Source organism: Terrapene carolina, unplaced genomic scaffold (assembly GCF_002925995.2).
Source record: "Terrapene carolina triunguis isolate 2854851 unplaced genomic scaffold, T_m_triunguis-2.0 Scaffold580, whole genome shotgun sequence".
Taxonomy (NCBI): domain Eukaryota; kingdom Metazoa; phylum Chordata; order Testudines; family Emydidae; genus Terrapene; species Terrapene triunguis.
In genome coordinates this window covers 8,210,229-8,231,230 of record NW_020664931.1, presented here as the reverse complement: position 1 = coordinate 8,231,230, position 21,002 = coordinate 8,210,229, and positions in this window count along the sequence as shown.

The window sequence follows — 21,002 nt, the reverse complement described above, 5'->3', positions numbered from 1 at the left end:
AGGGCAGTGGTGGGCAACCTGTGGCTGTAGCCCGTCAGGGCAAGCCGCTGGCAGGCCACCAGACCATTTGTTTACATTTTCATGGTCACCCGCAGCTCCCAGTGGCCACAGTTCGCTGTTCCCAGCCAATGGGAGCTCTGGAAAGTGGCGGCTTGCCCTGATGGGCCGCGTGCGGCCTGTGGGCTGCAGGTTGCCCACCACTTGCCTAGGGAGATTGTGGAATCTCCATCATTAGAGATTTTTAAGAGCAAGTTAGAGAAACACCTGTCAGAGATGGTCTAGATAATACTTGGTCCTGCCATGAGTGCAGGGTATTGGACTAGATGACCTCTGGAGGACCCTTGCAGTCCTATGATTCTATGATTATATCCTAGGGTTTGATCCAATTCCTCATGAGATATACAAAAGATTTAAATGGGACCTGAGAATCTTCTCTTCCAGTTGTTCAGTTGTACATTACATTGTGGGGCACTCAAATCAGGAGGAATGTGTACTGGAAACATGCACGACACAGATTTATTGTCCCAGTTGTCTGTTAGCTTCTCTGTTTCCTCATATAATGGAACACTCAAACATTCAGATTCATCTTCACAAATATTTCTAGACTTTTTTCCCCTTCTACATACACTATGCGGTATTTCATTTAATTCCTGTTTTGTGTTACTTAAGCTTAAACCTTTTATTGTCTGAGTGCATGTTAACCATTAATAAAGCATGTTACATTCCCTGTCTTTAAAATAGGCATAATGATACTTACTTTGTAAAGCACTTGGAGATCAGCTGATGAAAAGCATATATAAGAACATAAGAACTAAGAATGGCCATACTAGGTCAGACTAAAGGTCCATCTAGCCCAGTATCCTGTCTTCTGACAGTGGCCAATGCCCGGTGACCCAGAGGGAATGAACAGAACAGGTAATCATCAAGTGATCCATTCCCCATTGCTCATCCCCAGCTTCTGGCAAACAGAGGCTAGGGACACCATCCCGGCTAATAGCCATTGGTGGGCCTATCCTCCATGAATTTATCTAGTTCTTTTTTGAACCCTGTTATAGTCTTAGCCTTCACAACATCCTCTGGCAAAGAGTTCCACAGGTTGACTGTGCATTGTGTGAAGAAATACTTCATTTTGTTTGTTTTAAACGGGCTGCCTATTAATTTCATTTCATGACCTCTAGTTCTTCTGTAATGAGAAGGAGTAAATAACACTTCTTTATTTACTTTCTCCACACCGGTCATGATTTTTTAGACCTCAATCATATCCCCCCTTAGTCATCTCTTTTCCAAGCTGAAAAGTCCCAGTCTTATTGATCTCTCCTCATACAGAAGCTAATAATTTTTACCTAGTAATTTTTGTTTCCCTTTTCCAATTCCAATATATCTTTTTTTGAGATGGGGTGACCACATCTGCATGCAGTATTCAAGATCTGGGCATACCATGGATTTATATAGAAGCAATATGATATTTTCTGTCTTATTATCGATCCCTTTCTTAATGATTCCCAACATTCTGTTCGCTTTTTTGAATGCTGTTGCACCTTGAGTGGATGTTTTCAGAGAACTATCCACAATGACTCCAACATCTCTTTCTTGAGTGGTTTGTGTACTCACTTAATTCCTCAGGCATCAGAGAGTGTTTACATTAGCAGCACTTCCATCGTGTATGAGAGCAGAGCTCTAGTGCCGCTATCCCACAGTGCAGCTCTCTCCAGTTTGACGATGGGTCTTGTGGGAAGGGGGGGAGGTGATCACGAGGCATCCTGGGTCCCTGCACAGCCTCCTCTCCCCAAACACTGATAAGCTCCAGTAGCTCAGCATTGCTCTGAGCAGGGGGTCATTTGCTCTGTGGAGCAGGCATTGTCACCTGGCCAGATACATGAGCACTTGCCAAGAAAACAGGAAGGGGAGTTTCAAAGTTCCCGGGGCTTTACAGAGGGAGGGGTGGATGTCTGTTTACCTGGCAACAGAGCAGCAGAGCTGCTGGCCAGAGTGGTCACCAAGGCACTGTGGGATATCCTCAGGAGGCTAAAAGCTGTGTAAACAGGAAGAACGTGTCTTCACTTGCACATCACCAGTAAGAGCTGTATGCCTCTCGTGGAGGTGGTTTTCTTTTGCGGTGAAACTTCTGAGTTTCACTGCAAAAAGTCATTGGCAAGCGTAAAAACAACGAGGAGTCTGGTGGCACCTTAAAAACTAACAGATTTATTTGGGCATAAGCTTTCGTGATGCATCTGAAGAAGTGGGTTTTTTACCCACAAAAGCTTATGCCCAAATAAATCTGTTAGTCTTTAAGGTGCCACCGGACTCCTCATTGTTTTTGTGGATACAGACTAACACGGCTACCCCCTGATAATTGTCAAGTGTAGATGCTCCCATGATTTTTGTGCAAAAAAGGGACTTTTTCCGCTTTAAATGGCAAGTGTAGACATGCTCTAAGAATGTTTGGTGAGAGACCCTGTTTTTGCGAACAGGGGCTGCTAACGGAGTTTCGCAAGGGAGTTCTCCAGGTGAAGGAGGAGCAATACAGCACCCTTGGGGTAAGTGACTGTCTGTAGTGTGTGTTTGTTTGTGTTTGGGGGTTACTTGCTGTGTGCTGAGCTTGTGTTTGTCAGTCTGTTTGTTTGTTTGGTTGTTTGAAGGACCGTGTGCTGTGGCTGGCAGTTGGAAGCTGTGAGCTTCAAAGGAAGGTCTGAAAGCTAGAAGCCTCTGGTAAGTGGCTGAGCCTTAATCAGTGGGCGGGGCATTCACATAGGCCAGGGCTTTATAAAGCAGCGCACAAGCGACCAGGGAGCTTTTGCGAACAGGGGCTGCTAACGGAGTTTCGCAAGGGAGTTTGGGAAGGGAGTGGGGGTCCCTTTATTCCCCTTAAAACCTATAAATGAAACTACATTCAAAATCTTTTGCTTAAACAACCCTTTCATTAAGTAGGAGACAATGCAGGCAGAAGTCCAGCTGCAGAGTGGGGGCTATCCAGTTTATTGCACTGAGTGCAGCATGTATGATTACCTGCCCTGTGGGCGGGTGGCGTATGTGTGCATTCGGTGCAAGGAGCTCCTGGCCCTCAGAGACCACGTACGGACTTTGGAGGCCAGGGTAGTGGAACTGGAGGAGCTAAGGGAGGCAGAGAGGTATGTTGATGAGGCTTTCCAGGACACTATAGAATTGTCCCACCTCCGGTCAGACAGCCCCTGTGCTGTTGAGGAGGATGAAAGGCCCAGGGAAGCAGAGCAGTCAATGGGAGCAGAGGGAAATCTTCCCATAGTTGGGACCCTCCTTCCAGATGGTGCTGGGGTTACCTCTCGCACCGAGGTTACCTGTCCGGGGGAGGGAACTCCAGTTGCTAGGAAAAGGCAGGTGTTAGTAATGGGAGATTCGATCATTAGAAACGTAGATAGCTGGGTTTGTGATGACCGGGAGAACCGCATGGTGACTTGCCTGCCTGGTGCGAAGGTTGCGGATCTCCCGAGGCATCTAGACAGACTTATGTGTAGTGCTGGGGAGGAGCCGGTGGTCATGGTACATGTAGGTACCAATGACATAGGGAAGGGTAGGAGAGATGTCCTGGAGGCCAAATTTAGGCTGCTAGGGAAGAGACTGAAATCCAGGACCTCTATGGTGGCATTCTCAGAAATGCTCCCAGTTCCACGCGCAGGGCCAGGTAGGCAGGCAGAGCTTCAGAGTCTCAATGCGTGGATGAGACGATGGTGTAGAGAGGAGGGGTTTACATTCATTAGGAACTGGAGAAACTTTTGGGATGGGGGGAGCCTATACAGGAGAGATGGGCTCCACCTAAACCAAAGTGGAACCAGACTGCTGGCACTAAACATTAAAAAGGTTGTAGAGCAGTTTTTAAACTAGGAGATAAGGGAAAGCCGACTGCTGCAGAGGAGCATGTGGATCGGACAGAGACTTCTCTTAGGGGAGAGTCTAACGATAGAGAATCTCCAGGTTATAGTCAGGAGCAGAGGATGGAGGAGGATAATGTAAGGGCCAGATCAGATGATAAACATTTACATAAAGAATCGGACACATCAGAAAGGGCAGACAAATAAACAGTGACAAGTTTTTAAAGTGCTTGTACACAAATGCTAGAAGTCTAAATAATAAGATGGGTGAACTAGAGTGCCTCGTGATAAAGGAGGATAGTGATATAATAGGCATCACAGAAACCTGGTGGACTGAGAGCAATCAATGGGACACAATCATTCCGGGGTACAAAATATATCGGAAGGACAGAACAGGTCGTGCGAGGGGGGGGGGGGGAGTGGCACTATATGTGAAAGAAAATGTAGAATCAAATGAAGTAAAAATCTTAAGTGAATCCACATGTTCCATAGAATCTCTGTGGATAGAAATTTCATGCTCTAATAAGAATATAACATTAGGGATCTATTATAGACCACCTGACCAGGACAGTGATAGTGATGATGAAATGCTAAGGGAAATTAGTGAGGCTATCAAAATTAAGAACTCAATAATAGTGGGGGATTTCAATTATCCCCATATTGACTGGGAACATTTCACTTCAAGACGAAATGCAGAGATAAAATTTCTCGATAGTTTAAATGACTGCTTCATGGAGCAGCTGATACGGGAACCCACAAGGGGAGAGGCAACTCTAGATTTAGTCCTGAGTGGAGCGCAGGAGCTGGTCCAAGAGGTAACTATAACAGGACCGCTTGGAAATAGTGACCATAATACAATAGCATTCAACATCCCTGTGGTGGGAAGAACATCTCAACAGCCCAACACTGTGGCATTTAATTTCAAAAGGGGGAACTATGCAAAAATGAGGGGGCTAGTTAAACAGAAGTTAAAAAGTACAGTGACTAAAGTGAAATCCCTGCAAGCTGCATAGGCGCTTTTTAAAGACACCATAATAGAGGCCCAACTTCAATGTATACCCCAAATTAAGAAACACAGTAAAAGAACTAAAAAAGAGTCACCGTGGCTTAACAACCATGTAAAAGAAGCAGTGAGAGATAAAAAGACTTCCTTTAAAAAGTGGAAGTCAAATCCTAGTGAGGCAAATAGAAAGGAGCATAAACACTGCCAAATTAAGTGCAAGAACGTAATAAGAAAAGCCAAAGAGGAGTTTGAAGAACGGCTAGCCAAAAACTCCAAAGGTAATAACAAAATGTTTTTTAAGTATATCAGAAGCAGGAAGCCTGCTAAACAACCAGTGGGGCCCCTTGATGATCGAGATACAAAAGGAGCGCTTAAAGACGATAAAGTCATTGCGGAGAAACTAAATGGATTCTTTGCTTCAGTCTTCACGGCTGAGGATGTTAGGGAGATTCCCAAACCTGAGCCGGCTTTTGTAGGTGACAAATCTGAGGAACTGTCACAGATTGAAGTGTCACTAGAGGAGGTTTTGGAATTAATTGATAAACTTAACATTAACAAGTCACCGGGACCAGATGGCATTCACCCAAGAGTTCTGAAAGAACTGAAATGTGAAGTTGCGGAACAACTAACTAGGGTTTGTAACCTGTCCTTTAAATTGGCTTCTGTACCCAACGCCTGGAAGATAGCTAATGTAATGCCAATATTTAAAAGGGCTCTAGAGGTGATGCCGGCAATTACAGACCGGTAAGTCTAACGTCGGTACCGGGCAAATTAGTTGAAACAATAGTTAAGAATAAAATTGTCAGACACATAGAAAAACATAAACTGTTGAGCAATAGTCAACATGGTTTCTGTAAAGGGAAATCGTGTCTTACTAATCTATTAGAGTTCTTTGAAGGGGTCAACAAACATGTGGACAAGGGGGATCCAGTAGACATAGTGTACTTAGATTTCCAGAAAGCCTTTGACAAGGTCCCTCACCAAAGGCTCTTACGTAAATTAAGTTGTCAAGGGATAAAAGGGAAGGTCCTTTCATGGATTGAGAACTGGTTAAAAGACCGGGAACAAAGGGTAGGAATTAATGGTAAATTCTCAGAATGGAGAGGGGTAACTAGTGGTGTTCCCCAAGGGTCAGTCCTCGGACCAATCCTATTCAACTTATTTATAAATGATCTGGAGAAAGGGGTAAACAGTGAGATGGCAAAGTTTGCAGATGATACTAAACTGCTCAAGATAGTTAAGACCAAAGCAGACTGTGATGAACTTCAAAAAGATGTCACAAAACTAAGTGATTGGGCAACAAAATGGCAAATGAAATTTAATGTGGATAAATGTAAAGTAATGCACATTGGAAAAAATAACCCCAGCTATACATACAATATGACGGGGGCTAATTTAGCTAGAACAAGTCAGGAAAAAGATCTTGGAGTCATCGTGGATAGTTCTCTGAAGATGTCCGCGCAGTGTGCAGAAGCGGTCAAAAAAGCAAACAGGATGTTAGGGATCATTAAAAAGGGGATAGAGAATAAGACTGAGAATATATTATTGCCCTTCTATAAATAGATGGTACGCCCACATCTCGAATACTGCGTACAGATGTGGTCTCCTCATTCATCTAAAAAAAGATATACCGGCACTAGAAAAGGTTCAGAAAAGGGCAATTAAAATGATTAGGGGTTTGGAACGGGTCCCATATGAGGAGAGATTAAAGAGGCTAGGATTCTTCAGCTTGGAAAAGAGGAGACTAAGGGGGGATATGATAGAGGTATATAAAATCATGAGTGATGTGGAGAAAGTGGATAAGGAAAAGTTATTTACTTATTCCCATAATACAAGAGCAAGGGGTCACCAAATGAAATTAATGGGCAGCAGGTTTAAAACAAATACAAGGAAGTTCTTCTTCACGCAGCGCACAGTCAACTTGTGGAACTCCTTACCTGAGGAGGTTGTGAAGGCTAGGACTATAACAGCGTTTAAAAGAGAACTGGATAAATTCATGGTGGTTAAGTCCATTAATGGCTATTAGCCAGGATGGGTAAGGAATGGTGTCCCTAGCCTCTGTTTGTCAGAGGATGGAGATGGATGGCAGGAGAGAGATCACTTGATCATTGCCTGTTGGTCCACTCCCTCTGGGGCACCTGGCATTGGCCACTGTCGGTAGACAGGATACTGGGCTAGATGGACCTTTGGTCTGACCCGGTACAGCCATTCTTATGTTCTTATGACCTTGTCAAAGGCTTTCTGAAAATCTAATTACACTATATCCACTGGATCCCCGTTGTCCTCATGCTTGTTGACCCCCTCAAAGAATTCTAGTAGATTGGTGAGGCATGATTTCCCTTTACAAAAAACATGTTGATTCTTCCTCAACAAATTATGTACATCTACGTGTCTGACAATTTTGTTCTTTACCATAGTTTCAATCAGTTTTCCCGGTACTGAAGTCAGGCTTACTGGCCTATAATTGCCGGGATCACCTCTGGAGCCCTTTTTAAAAATTGGCATCACATTAGCTATCCTCCAGTCATTTGGTACAGAAGCTGATTTAAATGATAGGTTACAGACTACAGATAGTAGTTGTGCAATTTCACGTGAAGTGATCCATTCATTTAACAACAGATCTGGGAATAGGTCTGATTCAAACATACATCTTCTTTCAATAACGTCAAGGAAAATTATTGGCAAGTTATATTACATTTTATAAATGTTCTCATCTTCTCCAAATTTAAGAGCTAGGTATTATTATTGATTAAATTGATAGTGTGCATAGAGGCAGTGACTTAAAAATTAAAATTACGGTCTTTGTTATCCTTACTGCTACTGCCCTCAAAATAAATTATTTATAATTAGTATACACATTGCCAATCAGCAACATACATTAATGCTATTTACAAACATTGGGTCAGATTCTGTCTTCATTTACACCTGGAACACTGGTGGTGTGTGTAAATCAGGGTAGAATTCAGATCTTTTGGTCTGTGGAGTGAATCAGTACTGCTTCTGGTCAGTAATCTATCATCAAAGCAGCTGTGATAATATTTTAAAATAATGGAACAAAATGCCAACTCTCTTATGATATACTGCTTGCTCATACAGCCTTGGGCTATGCTTTATTAAATAAATATCAAATGTTATGTTAGAGATGTATTGTTCTGTATTTTAATGTACCTTGTATGCACACCGTATACATATTATACAATTTGTCTTAATTTATGTAATACATAAATATATTAAGACTGTATTCCATGCCACAACAATACTATGATGTAAATTCTAGTTTTCAAGAAAAAGTGAGACTTAAATCATGCTAGAAACAGGGGCAGCACAGGCAAATACTGTTTACACGCACCTCTCAAATGCACCTCAGTACTGAGTTGTAACTCACTTCCTATATCAATCCTATGCCTCTGACAGATTTGTAGTGATTTATGTGGGTCTTACACAGCCCACTGAAATTATGGAAAGATACCTACTGACTTAAATGGGATTACATCAGGCTTGTTATGTGAATAAATAGGTCCCAGTGGTAAGACTGATGCCACCAAGCTCCTGTTTGATTGTGACTAAAGCCAGGTTTGAAAAGACTTCTACAAGAGTAATAAGCTACTAGCATATCTTCTATTCTAGTTAGCACCTTCACTTTTAAAATGTATATTGTAGTTGAATTTAGAAATCGGCATTGTTTCAAGCTAATCAGTATCAAGCCAGCGTTTCAATTAGAATTATTTTCTCTACTACAAACACTTTAAAAAAATTAAGTATACCTGCTCTGGCATGACACTCCATATTCTTTATGGAAATATGCTTATGATATGGATATGGCATAACTGAGATATATTTTATGCAAAATGGGTCTTGTAAGGTATCATTGGAAAGGTTATAAGTTACTGAATGTGATTATCCAATTTGTATGCACGTATCATTGCTGTATCTAAAGATAGGAATACTGACTATGTAACAATTACAACTGTGTGTGTATTTGGGAAGCACCCACCAGACAACAGGCCATCAGCCTTGATGGGCCATTAGGAATAAACAACAAGACTGTGAAGATACTAATCTCTCTCCTTCCTGAGAGTCATCCTGGGACGTAGCTGTGACACTAGGTCAAGTGGTCCTGCCACTTGGTTTTAAAAATTTTATTAAAGCTAATGTTAAAAATATATATATAATACATAGGTTGGGAAAAGAGTGTCTGTACATTTGGATATAGTGCTTAGATTATTCACAAATATAAAATTAGTTTTAAAAGTCATATGATACATAGACTACATAATCAGCAATTACCCAAATTTAGGTGAATAGATTTAACAATATAGTTTAGATATTAGAATCCGAATACTTAGGTACATCACTCATGAAAAGTACAGAGATTTGGTTGTGGAAATTGTGGAGATTGTCCCTCAGTAATTGAGAATTAGGTTGGTTGTCCATTTAGAAAATACAATCCATGAGGAAAGTATTTCCTGACTGCGCTTCTCATCGGCATTCCAGCTCATCCCTCCTGGTATTGCCGATGTCCAGGGATGTGTTCTATGTAGATGTCCCTCGACTACCTTATGGCATCTGCCACCATGAGTTGCCACATCAGCCGAGCGTAGAGTTGACTGATTCCGCATTCTCTCAGCACTCGCTCATTAATTTTCCACTAACAAGAGGGGGAAGTCAAGTTTGGGAAACAAAAGATTTCCGCCCTATGTAAATCGTATTTAAGGCTGGGAAGTAAGGCAAACAGGACTCTCCTTCATTGCCCACCCAAGAAGAAAGACTGCTGAAAATACCTGAAGAGACAAAGAAACTAACCTGAGGGAAAAGTCAGAGGTGAGTCCAGACTGAGACTGGGGTCCAGTCTATAAGAAGAGATAACTGGAACTCTAAGCTATAGAAACTCTGCAACGTGCCTAAAAGAACATTTAGGGTGAGAAATTATTTCTTGAAACCAGTCTCTTTAAGATCTTAAGCTTGGTATGCGTGTTTTGTTTTATTTGCTTAGTAATCTGCTTTGTTCTGTTTGCTATCCCTGATACTTAATATCTGCATTTTATAGTTAACAAACTTGTTTTTGTTTATTATTAAACCCAGTTTGTGAAATTTCTAACTGGGGGTGGGGGGCGAGAAGCTGTGCATACTTTACGTTGAGGGCGAATTCTTATGAGCTTGCGCTGTGCAGATCTTTATATCTGTAGCACAAGACAATATACCTTTGGGTCTGCCCTCCAAGGGAGGTGGACACCTGAGTGCTGAGGCAAGTCCCTTAAGCTGAGTCTTCCCAGAGCTGATTTCAGTGTGTGTGCCTTTCTGCAGTTGTTTGTGGCCCTGCCTGTGTGTGTGCTTAAGAGCCTGGCTCAGCAAGACAGGGTAAAGGGGGCTCAGGCTAGCGGAACAAGCTGTCTCAGTGGTATCCCAGTACATCAAGTGGCACCTTAAAGGGGGACAGCCCATCACACCTGCCATTTTAACAAAGTTCTGGATTTAATTTTAAGGAGGAGTATAGATTATAAATGGGCCCAATTTTATGAATAAAGTGCTATTTGAAATCTAGATATAATGGCCTTATTGGCTAGCAGTTTCCTCTGCTATTGGTGTCCTCTGGTTATATATGTATCTATATGCCATTGTCATTTGATGTGACAATTTAAGACATACCTCCTCGCTTCAACATATATAAATATGGGAATATATATTCCAGTATATGTATGTGTTTGTGAGTGTATATACATATATAGATATAAAGTGTATATTTATCACTTTTCAATAAAACAATACCCTTTTTATGACTGACAGATATATTTCTTCCATTGTGAATCATAACAGTACTTGCCTGCCTCTGGCAAGCAACCTATTGTACTATAGCAATTATAGGCTTCATGCACTTTGGACTGCAAAAAAATTCATTTGTCTAAGAGGTGCCAAATCCTCAAATCAGCACTGACATTTGCTTCAAGAGAATCACTCATCTGCCAGAAGGGTGGGCCAGAAAAGGGACAGGTACTGGGGTATGAAGAAGAGCTGAAGCACACTGTTCACTCCACCAGCAAACTCGGATAAACAGACATGTTAAAGTTCTGGAAGTCTAGCTTGTGAGTTTTGTACTGTTGCCTCTTCAAGGCAAACTGTAAGACCTCCATTAGGCTCACTTTGAAAAGCAAACCCCAAGAAAACATGGGAATTCACATCAGTGAGTTATCTGAAATGCCTATATTTTGTGTGTGAGAGATTTGGAATGCTGAAATGAAATATAATTTGCAGTTCAGTATGTCACAATATCATTCTGAATGGGATAGCTGAAGTGTGTAGAAAACCAAAGGTCAGAGTAGGTTATGGCATTGGAGGGAGTGAGGAAAGAAGAGGTGAAAGAGTGGCATATAAATTAGGTACTAAACTTGTTGGAGCACAGCACCTTAGTCACTGTGACAGAGTGGTAGGTACAAAGGCCTGAGTCAGCACTCTTCACAGCAGTCCAAATCAGGCAAAGCAGGTTGGAGCTGACTATGCAAGGCTGTGCCTAATTAGTTGGCGTGGCAGGGCAGAAAGGCCAATTAAGCCATTAGCCAAGATCCCACAAATAGGCACAGAAAGGAAGAACATAGGGGGGAAGTAGGTAGTAAGAGGGAGAGTGAAATTGCTCTTCTCTGCTTGGGAAAAGTCTTAGGTAGGATGTGAAGGTAATGGGATGTAACTGTAAATAAACTGCCCAGGGTGTTGAACCAGCAAAAGGGTCACTCTGTAATTTGTGGACTGACACAGAGGCAGGACTAAGACAGCCCTGTTACAGTCACCTTTTTTTGATTTTGAAACAGTTCCATTCCCTACAGACTTAGAGAAAGTAAGTAGCTCTGAGATCTCTACAGTTATGGGTTATGTATTTATTTTTACATGCTTCAGGAAGTCTAGGAAAGGAGATGATGTCAAGGTACCTCTTTTCAGGGGCTTGTCTACACTAGAGCACTCCATTGACTATGCATCCACCAGTTGTTCTGGGCTGACTGACATGCCAATAGCTGAATGCAGGCATGCTAGCCACCTTGAATCTATGTAAGATTTGCCCTTGTAAGAACTGCCTTACACCAAATCAGAAGGGATAAATGCCATCTTTGATAGCTCCCTTCAGCAGGAGAAACTTAGTTCAAATCAGAATGCTAACATTTTATATGTATTTTGCACAAGTATAAAATGACTGTATGAGGTACAAGACAGTGGAGAATCAGGCCCAAGGATTTTTTGTGTTTTGTTATGGACTCAAACGTGACTTGCTACAGTAAGTAATGCAAAATTTTCAAGAGAAAAAGCCAATTTTCATGTGAAAATGAGACAGTTTTCAGTGAGCATATGGAAAAATGGATGCATTTTTCTAGCAAAAAACTCTTTGCAGTAAAAATAGACATTTTGTTTTCACATGATTTCTATGAAAAAGTCACTTTTTGTATGAAACTGTGAATAAAGCTACATTTGAGAAGGTTGAACCTCAGGCCAGAAGGGCTGACAGGTGATTTTGGGGGGAATTTACATCAAACAAACTCTGAATTTCACACAGCATTGGACATACAGGAAAAAAAATCTTCCCTCTCCTGCCCTACATTTTCATTTCCCTGTATTAGGAATTGTAGCAAAAATCCTCAAATTATTTGAAAAGGTGTCTATTCTTCTATGAAGGTGGTGGAATTTGTGTAGCAATTTGTCACTACATTATTAAAACATACCTCACCCCCACCCCACATACACACACTCACAATGAGGGGAAATAGATTAGGGACCTAATTCTTCAAAGATGTTGAACACCCACAGCTCCCACTGACTTTAATGGGATTTGTGTGTGGCCGGTATTTCAGTTCATTTTCTTCTGCATCTGTGGAGGAGGCCAAGAGGTTTTATCAAAGGTGTGGGGAAGCACTTGAAAGTTATGTGAATACTAAGGAAGCTAAGTGGCAAGTAGAGGTTGGGGATAGGGTGTGGCTTTTAAAAGTCATTATATAATTCACAGAATTTAAGTCCAGAAGGGTCCATTATGATCATCTACTTTTACCTCCTGCATAATGTGGGCCATAAAACTTCACCCATTAATCAAGCCCAAAACTTCTGACCGAGCTATAGCATCTATTTTAGAAAGACATCCAATCTTTATTTAAAGACTTCATGTAATGGAGAATCCACCAATGTGATGTCATGAAGTGATGAGTGCTTTTTTTATGGTAACTAGTAAAATTTCCTGTTTGAGTGATTCCATAATCTGATTTAAAAATTCTCTGTTTCATTAGAGAAGGACCATATGTCAAATATTCAAATGTTAGATGTGTATTACTGCTAAAATATGCCTCAAATAAGACCTTTCTATACAATAAAATTGATAAATTGCTGAAATTATAAAATTGCTGTGGGGATACCATTTGGTAATTAGGTTTATCTGGAGATTTAAAAAGTCTTTTTTAAGAGGAAAGGCTTCAAGAGCTAAATATCTTTAGCTAAAGGGTGCAGGGAGGGAGAGACTGAGTAAGGGACTGGGGTATGGTGTGTCAGTATTGTTAAAGGATTATTACAGGGATCTATGAGAACTCTTTAGGTGACTGGGGATCATAAAACATCTGATTATTATGATAATTAGGATCTGAAGCTCTCACCAAAATAAAAAACATACTCAGAACACAGCATGCTTTGTGATGGGGTGGAAATGAAGATGTGAAGAGTTTTGCCTTGGGAGAATAACTGCCATTACTGTTACTGAAAAAGAGGAAATGTATAGAGAAGAAATGGATGAGATTGTACAAGAAGCCCAAGGCATCCACCTTGTACTGTGATCCTGTCAGATCTCAAATGCTTAAGCTGCCTTGTGTTGGGACTGCAACTGAAGGAGGGTCACATGTGTTGCAGGAAATGGTATTGATGGTTCAGTAAATAGCACTCTTCCCTTTGAGCCAGAACTCAAGTATGGATACATTGTAGATGCTGAAAATAGTCCATCTATGGCTATTATAAATCCAACAGAACAACTTTTAAGGTAAAAAATTAGCTAGAAGTGGTCAAAATTATTTTGATCAATACAATTGTCTCACCCAAAAAGGATTTTGTCAAAAATGATTTTTTTTTTTGGTAGGAAAATATCCTTTTTGATTATTTTTTTCTGAAACTATACAACAATTTTCATTTCTTTTCACTTTTTGAAAAATAAAACATTCAAATTTTTGGACTTTTGTTTTTCCTCTTATCTTTTTTTGCCACTGAATGCAGTAGGTATGAATGTCTAAATTTGGGGTATGGCTGTTTTTCCATTTCTTCTTTTTCTCTTTTCCCCTTTTATCCACTCAGTAACATTTCAGTGTTTCCTCGACTTTGGAAATGTTATAAAGCAGCAAAGGGAAGAATAAAACTCTTGCAGTTTGCAGTTGTGTAACTTTTCCAAAGTTGATGTAAAATAGAAAAGGAGGGAAAGAATATAAAAGTAAAGAGGGGAAAAATGGGTCTGTGTCTGTGTTATCAACTGTGGGCATTATATATCTTTATTGTATTTGGTGGCAAAATGGGAGAAACGAAAATTTAAAACAATTGACATTTTTTCATAATTATTTTGAAAAAATGAACACCCCTTCAGTATGTAAATACAAAAGATTGTTCTATTTTGAACCCTGTGAAATGGAAATAATTTTTATTTATTTTTTTTTTTTTATAAAATTCTACTTTTCTGATATGCTCTAGTTAGCCCATGTCTCTTCACCAATTTCCAATTCAGGTGAACTGTCTGCCTACCTAAAAACCCCTGAAGTTTTAACTGAATAAGAATTCTTCCCTTTCACACCTGAACAGCATTGCTGTATCCTATTAGAGGACTGTAATATTCCATCCAAGAGGCAGCTGTGTTTCAGTGGTGGGAGAAGAGATCTCTATGTAGCTTGTAGGCTCTCTTCCATTTTTAATGGCAAGGATTATATTTTTAAAAGGTTAAAAAACAACAACAACACATCCAAAGCATCCCAGGCTGTTTGAAATCCACCAGATTGTGCTGGATTTTAATTTTTTTTTATAGCTGCTTTTTCCCAATGATTTCATTATTGAAATATAAAAACTATGCAATTGACTGAGACATTTCAAAAAAAAAAAAAAAAACAGTGAAATGAAGCTGTGTTTGTAACATGAATACTTCATTCAGTTTAGTGGATGCTAATTATAGATAGTGTTACCACTTAAAGGGTATTTTTGAGCTTGCTCTATTTTTATTTGCCTGGCTAAATCATTTCATGTGATCCTCAAAACACTATTTTGGCATCAAAGCTTTTCTAAATGAATAATACATTTCCTAACTACATCTTGCCAAAGTCCCATATCCTAGCTTAATGGTAATGTTGTGGGGAGGGATCCATGACATATAGCAGAAAAGTTCATTCAAAATAAAAACCAAGACTCAAATCAGGAAACACAGCCAGAGACAGCATGCATCCTGTAAAGGGGTGATTTACTCCTGGGAGGATAGAGTGTTGCCAAATACAGACTGAGCTGTACTTTTCATACCAAAATGATTTAGCATTTGTTACAAGCCCAAGCCCCATCCCAGGTACACTGACATTCATAAATATTTTGGAAAGATGGGGACATAGTTTAAGTGAATCTGGGGCAATTTATAACTTCAGGTTGAAAACAATTGATTTCCAGTTAGCTTTAGATTCACAGATGGTAGTATGGGTTATTTTCCAAGGTCTCTTTATATTTCACTTTCAAACTGAAAAAATCACCCTCTGCCCCATTTTAAAAAATGCTTCTCCTGCTTCTAGGACAAGTGAGGAGGAGAGAGGGCACCATACAAACAGTAGCATTGACATGACAAAACTATATAATCATGCAAAAAAGCTATGTTAAAAGAAGTTTACAATTTAGGGCTGTCAAGCAAGTAGTCGCACTGTTAAACAACAATAGAATACCATTTATTTAGATATTTTTGGATGTTTTCTACATTTTCAAATATATTGATTTCAATTACAACACAGAATACAAAGTGTACAGTGCTCACTTTATATTTATTTTTTATTACAAGTATTTGCACTGTAAAAAAAACAAAAGAAATTGTATTTTTCAATTCACCTAATACAAGTACTGTAGTGCAATCTCTTTATCATGAAAGTTGAACTTACAAATGTAGAATTATGTACAACCCCCCCTGCATTCAAAAATAAAAGAATGTACAATTTTAGAGCTTGCAAGTCCACTCAGTCCTACTTCTTGTTCAGCCAAATGCCCAGACAAACAAGTTTGTTTACATTTGCAGGAGATAATGCTGCCTGCTTCTTGTTTACAATGTCACCTGAAAGTGAAAACAGATGTTCTCATGGCACTGTTGTAGCTGGCGTCGCAAGATATTTATGTGCCAGATGTGCTAAATATTCACATATCCCTTCATGCTTCAACCACCATTCCAGAAGACATGCGTCCATGCTGATGAAGGGTTCTGCTCAATAACAATCCAAAGCAGTGCGAACCGACGCATGTTCATTTTCATTATGAGTCAGATGCCACCAGCAAAAGGTTGATTTTTCTTTTTTTGGTGGTTTGGGTTCTGTAGTTTCCACATCTGAATATTGCTCTTTTAAGAATTCTGAAAGCAAGCTCCACACTTCATCCCTCTCAGATTTTGGAAGGCATTTCAGATTCTTATACATTGGGTCAAGTGCTGTAGCTATCTTTAGAAATCTCACATTGGTACCTTCTTTACATTTTGGCAGATCTGCAGTGAAAGTGTTCTTAAACTGAACAATATGTGCTGGGTCACCATCCGAGACTACTATAACAGGAAATATATGGCAGAATGCGGGTAAAAGAGAGCAGGGGACATACAATTCTGCCCCAAGGACTTCAGTCAGAAATTTAATAAACACTTATTTTTTTAATGTGCATCATCAGCATGGAAGCATGTCCTCTGGAATTGTGGCCAAAGCATGAAGGGGCATACAAATGTTTAGCATATCTAGCACGTAAATACCTTGCAATGCTGGCTACAAAAGTGCCATGCAAATGCCTGTTCTCACTTTCTGGTGACCTAAATAAGGAGAGGGCAGCATTATCTCTCATAAATGTAAATAAACTTGTTTGTCTTAGCGATTGGCTGAACAAGAAGTAGGACTGAGTGGACTTGTAGGCTCTGAAGTTTTACATTGTTTTGTTTTTGATTGCAGTCATGTAACAAAAAAAAATCTACATTTGTAAGTTGCACTTTCACGAAAAAGAGATTGCACTACAGTACTTGTATGAGGTGAATTGAAAAATACTATTTCTTTTGTTTATCATTTTTACAGTGAAAATATTTGTAAGCAAAAATACTATACACTTTGATTTCAATTATAACACAGAATACAATATATATGAACATGTAGGAAAAAATCCCAAATATTAATTGGGATTAATTGACAGCCCTATTATGACTGTGAAGTCAAACATTCAGAAGTTGGGAAATGCCAGAATCAATATTGCCCATGAAACTTATTTCTGACCCTTTTCTTTAATTACGTGATCATATATGTTTCCATCCCTCCTACCCCAACGCTGCAGGACCTGTGTCTCACCAGTGCACAAGATGGTGAGGCAGCTGATCAATACCTCATTTTTATACTTTTATAAAAAAATAAAAAACAATCACCTTGCTCTTGAATGAATTATCTTAAAAAATGATAAAAGACAAACACCCTATCAATTGTGGGCCACATCTGGCCTCTCAGTCCTAGTCCTCTAAAGAAACTTGTACAAACACCTTGAAAAGAAGAGGCTGGGAATTAAATTCACAACTCTACTGCACACTAAAAAACATGGCCTTAAAAGAAACTGGTTTTATGACCCAAACAACAATTTGTAACATACCCTGCTGCCTACTAACGCTCCACTGACTGCAGCGGTGTTAATTGTCCACTTCATTGTAAGTGGTCTCCTTCAATATGTGTGAACACTTTATGCTTAACAATCTGTCCCAGCTGGTATTTAGCTTGAACACTACTGTTTCCTTCTCCAGAACTGAAGAATAGCTCCGTGAAGCTCAAAATCTTGTTTCTTCCACTAACAGAAGTTGGTCCAGTAAAAGGTATTACCTCACCTATCTTGTCTCTCTCCCTTTTATATACTTATCATTCATTGTGAGGCCCCATAGTTTATTTATTACAAACTACCCAAACTCAATGATTTGAGAAAGAAGTCTGAAATGATTTGGGCATGTTATATAAATGTCCAAAAAAAAAAAAAAAACTCTACAAAACCTCAAACAAACAAACCCAAAAACACTGTACTCCCAGACAAGCCCTTGATGGATATCACTTAGTGGAAGACAGAACAAGGAAAACATATGACGTATAAGAAAACCACTAAGAAAGATGTCATTGTTTTGGAAACAGACTATAATGGAGCAAGAAATATGGCACTAGACAGATGGATGTGGAAATACTAGGTTGTCTCATGTCACAAGGCATGGGAGCATCTAATCTAATAATAAAACCCAGAGTTGAATAAGGATTTAATATTTCTTCATTCTCATCATCACATTATGTGTGTGAGCACTTCACAGATATTAGTGCATTTATCTTCACCATATCTCTGTGAAGGTGGAAAGGACTAGTATCATCATTTTACAGATGAATAACTGAGACACAGATTGAGGCAAAAATTTGCAAAATTTCCACTAATTTGGGGTTCATCAATAACTGGGTGCCCAGATACTGAGAACCAACATCTTCCATTGTAGTCATGTGGAGTAGTGAGTGCGAAGCACTTTTGAAAAACAGCCCTAGATGAGCACCCCGAAAAAGAGGAATGCACATTAGTGGCAACTTCAGAAAATTTTCTTTGTAGTGACTCATCCAGTATTGCAGTGTTACATGTTCAAATTGAATGATAATAATAATACAAGATTGTCGGATAATCACCTCACTTGGAATAATTTAATCAGAGATTATTAGTCAAAGATTTAATATAACACAATACAGAATACAGAAAGAAAATCATACTTTACCAAACCCTCTGTAACAGGTGAAGCAATAGCAGCTAGTCCACTTCCAGTTTAAATTAAAAACTCTTTCCTTTTATAGAATGTGAGACAAAGAGATTCCTTTGTGGGGAAGGAAAAGCTATTTTCCCACAGTTGATCACACTATGTGTTCTGTTTTCAATATCTCAATTTACCAGATACCATAAAAGAAGCTCCATATGTAATCTTAATTTACATGATTTATAAACTAAAGGGGTTTTTAACCCAATCATTATTATTAAAAACATCTGTAGCAACAAGTAATTCCTAATGAGTTAAAAACATCTTTCAATGGATCATTATTTCACAAATCACAGAAAACATTTGCAATAACAAATATCCCTTATCAGTCAGAGACCATATTTTTGGATTAATACTAACCCTTATCTATCACACGGTCTTGTTCATTACAACATCCAACTGCACTGACAGGCATCCTTTTTTAGTTGCCTCTCTGAATAAGTGGACAGCATTCTCCATAGGTCAACAGAGTCAAAGTAAAAGATTATCCACATTCCTTCATTTGGTCACCCTACTATGGTTCAGTCTAAGTACAAAGAACTTTTCACTTTGATAGGAACAGAAAGCTATATTTTATAGATCCAAAACACTTTGTTTAGATACATAAAGGTTTCTGGTTAATATATAAAAGACTGGTAGCGGGTTTGATATCTACTAACAATAGGAAGTATGTAGCAGAGGCAGAGATGAAATCCAATTATCATAGTTCCCAGGCAAGTGTCTCAGCAAAGGACTATCTATTCTTCTTTGATCCTGCACTTGCCCCTCTTTCACTATATCATATCACCTTGTCTGTGGCCTGGTCTACAGTACAGAGTTAGGTCAACGCAAGGAAATTTATGTCAACCTAACTTTGTAAGTGTCTGTGACACTCTGTACCTCGGGGGAACACCCAGCACCCCCATGTTCATCCTTGTAAAATGATTGTGTGGTATCCAATGCAAAGTTTGTCATGTTGAGTGTCTTTGGAAGGCTCATGATGCACTGAGCATTGTTGTTATAGTAATGTTACAGTAATGGTATAGGTTATAATTTTATGTATATAGTTATGAGGCTGAAAATGTATCCTCATGGCTTAAAATAAGCCCAGGCAAAAACTCTCCAAGATTAGAGAGCAGCTCACACCTCATCAGCGCAGGTATGGGACAAACCCAGCACAGCTTCACAGGAACAAAGGACGCTGGCCTAGGCAGCAACAAAAGAATCTGTTGGACTCTTGAGAGAGTCACACCACTTCCTTTGGCCAGTTTTGGACTGCAATGAGGTAATTCTCACCTGACTCTGAAGCGCGGGTGGGGGGCAAAGCAAAGAGGGAAGAAAGAACATGATAAAAGGGAGAGACGTTTGCCATGCTCTCTCTCTCTCTTGCACCTACATCTATAGACACCACACCAGGCGACTGAAGCGCTGATCAAAGGGGCGAGCCTGGCTGAAGAGCAACCAGCCAGCTTGTGGTAAGAAGCATCTACGTTTGTAAGGGCATTGAAAGTGTTAAGAGCAGCTTAGAATGCGTTTTGCTTTTATTTCATCTGACCAAATCTGACTTGTTATGCTTTGATTTATAATCACTTAAAATCTATCTTTCATAGTTAATAAATCTGTTTATTTATTCTACCTGAAGCAGTGCGTTTGGTTTCAAGTATGTCAGAGACTCCCCTTGGGATAACCAGCCTGGTACATATCAATTTATTTGTTAAATTGACGAACTCATATAAGCTTTCAGCGTCCAGTGGGGATAACTGGACACTGCAAGACAGAGGTTCCTAGGGTTGTGTCTGGGACCGGGGATATTGGCTAGTGTCATTCGGTTGCACAATCCAAGGAGCAGCTTACATGCCAGAGGGTGTATGTGAACAGCCCAGGACTGGGGGTTCTCACAGCAGAGCAGGGTAAGGCTGGCTCCCAGAGTCAAGAAATGGAGTGACCTAGCAGATCACTGGTCCAGATAACACCAGAGGGTAAAGTCACAGCATCTACACTAAAATGTCGCTCCCACTGAAGTAATTCACCTGCTATACTCACTTAGTAACTCCACCTCCATGATAGGTGTATCACTTAGATTAATGTAGTTAGTGCAATGCAGTGTCAGTGTAGACACTTTGGTTACTTACATCGACTTTTAGTGGCCTCTAGGAGGTGTCCCCCAATG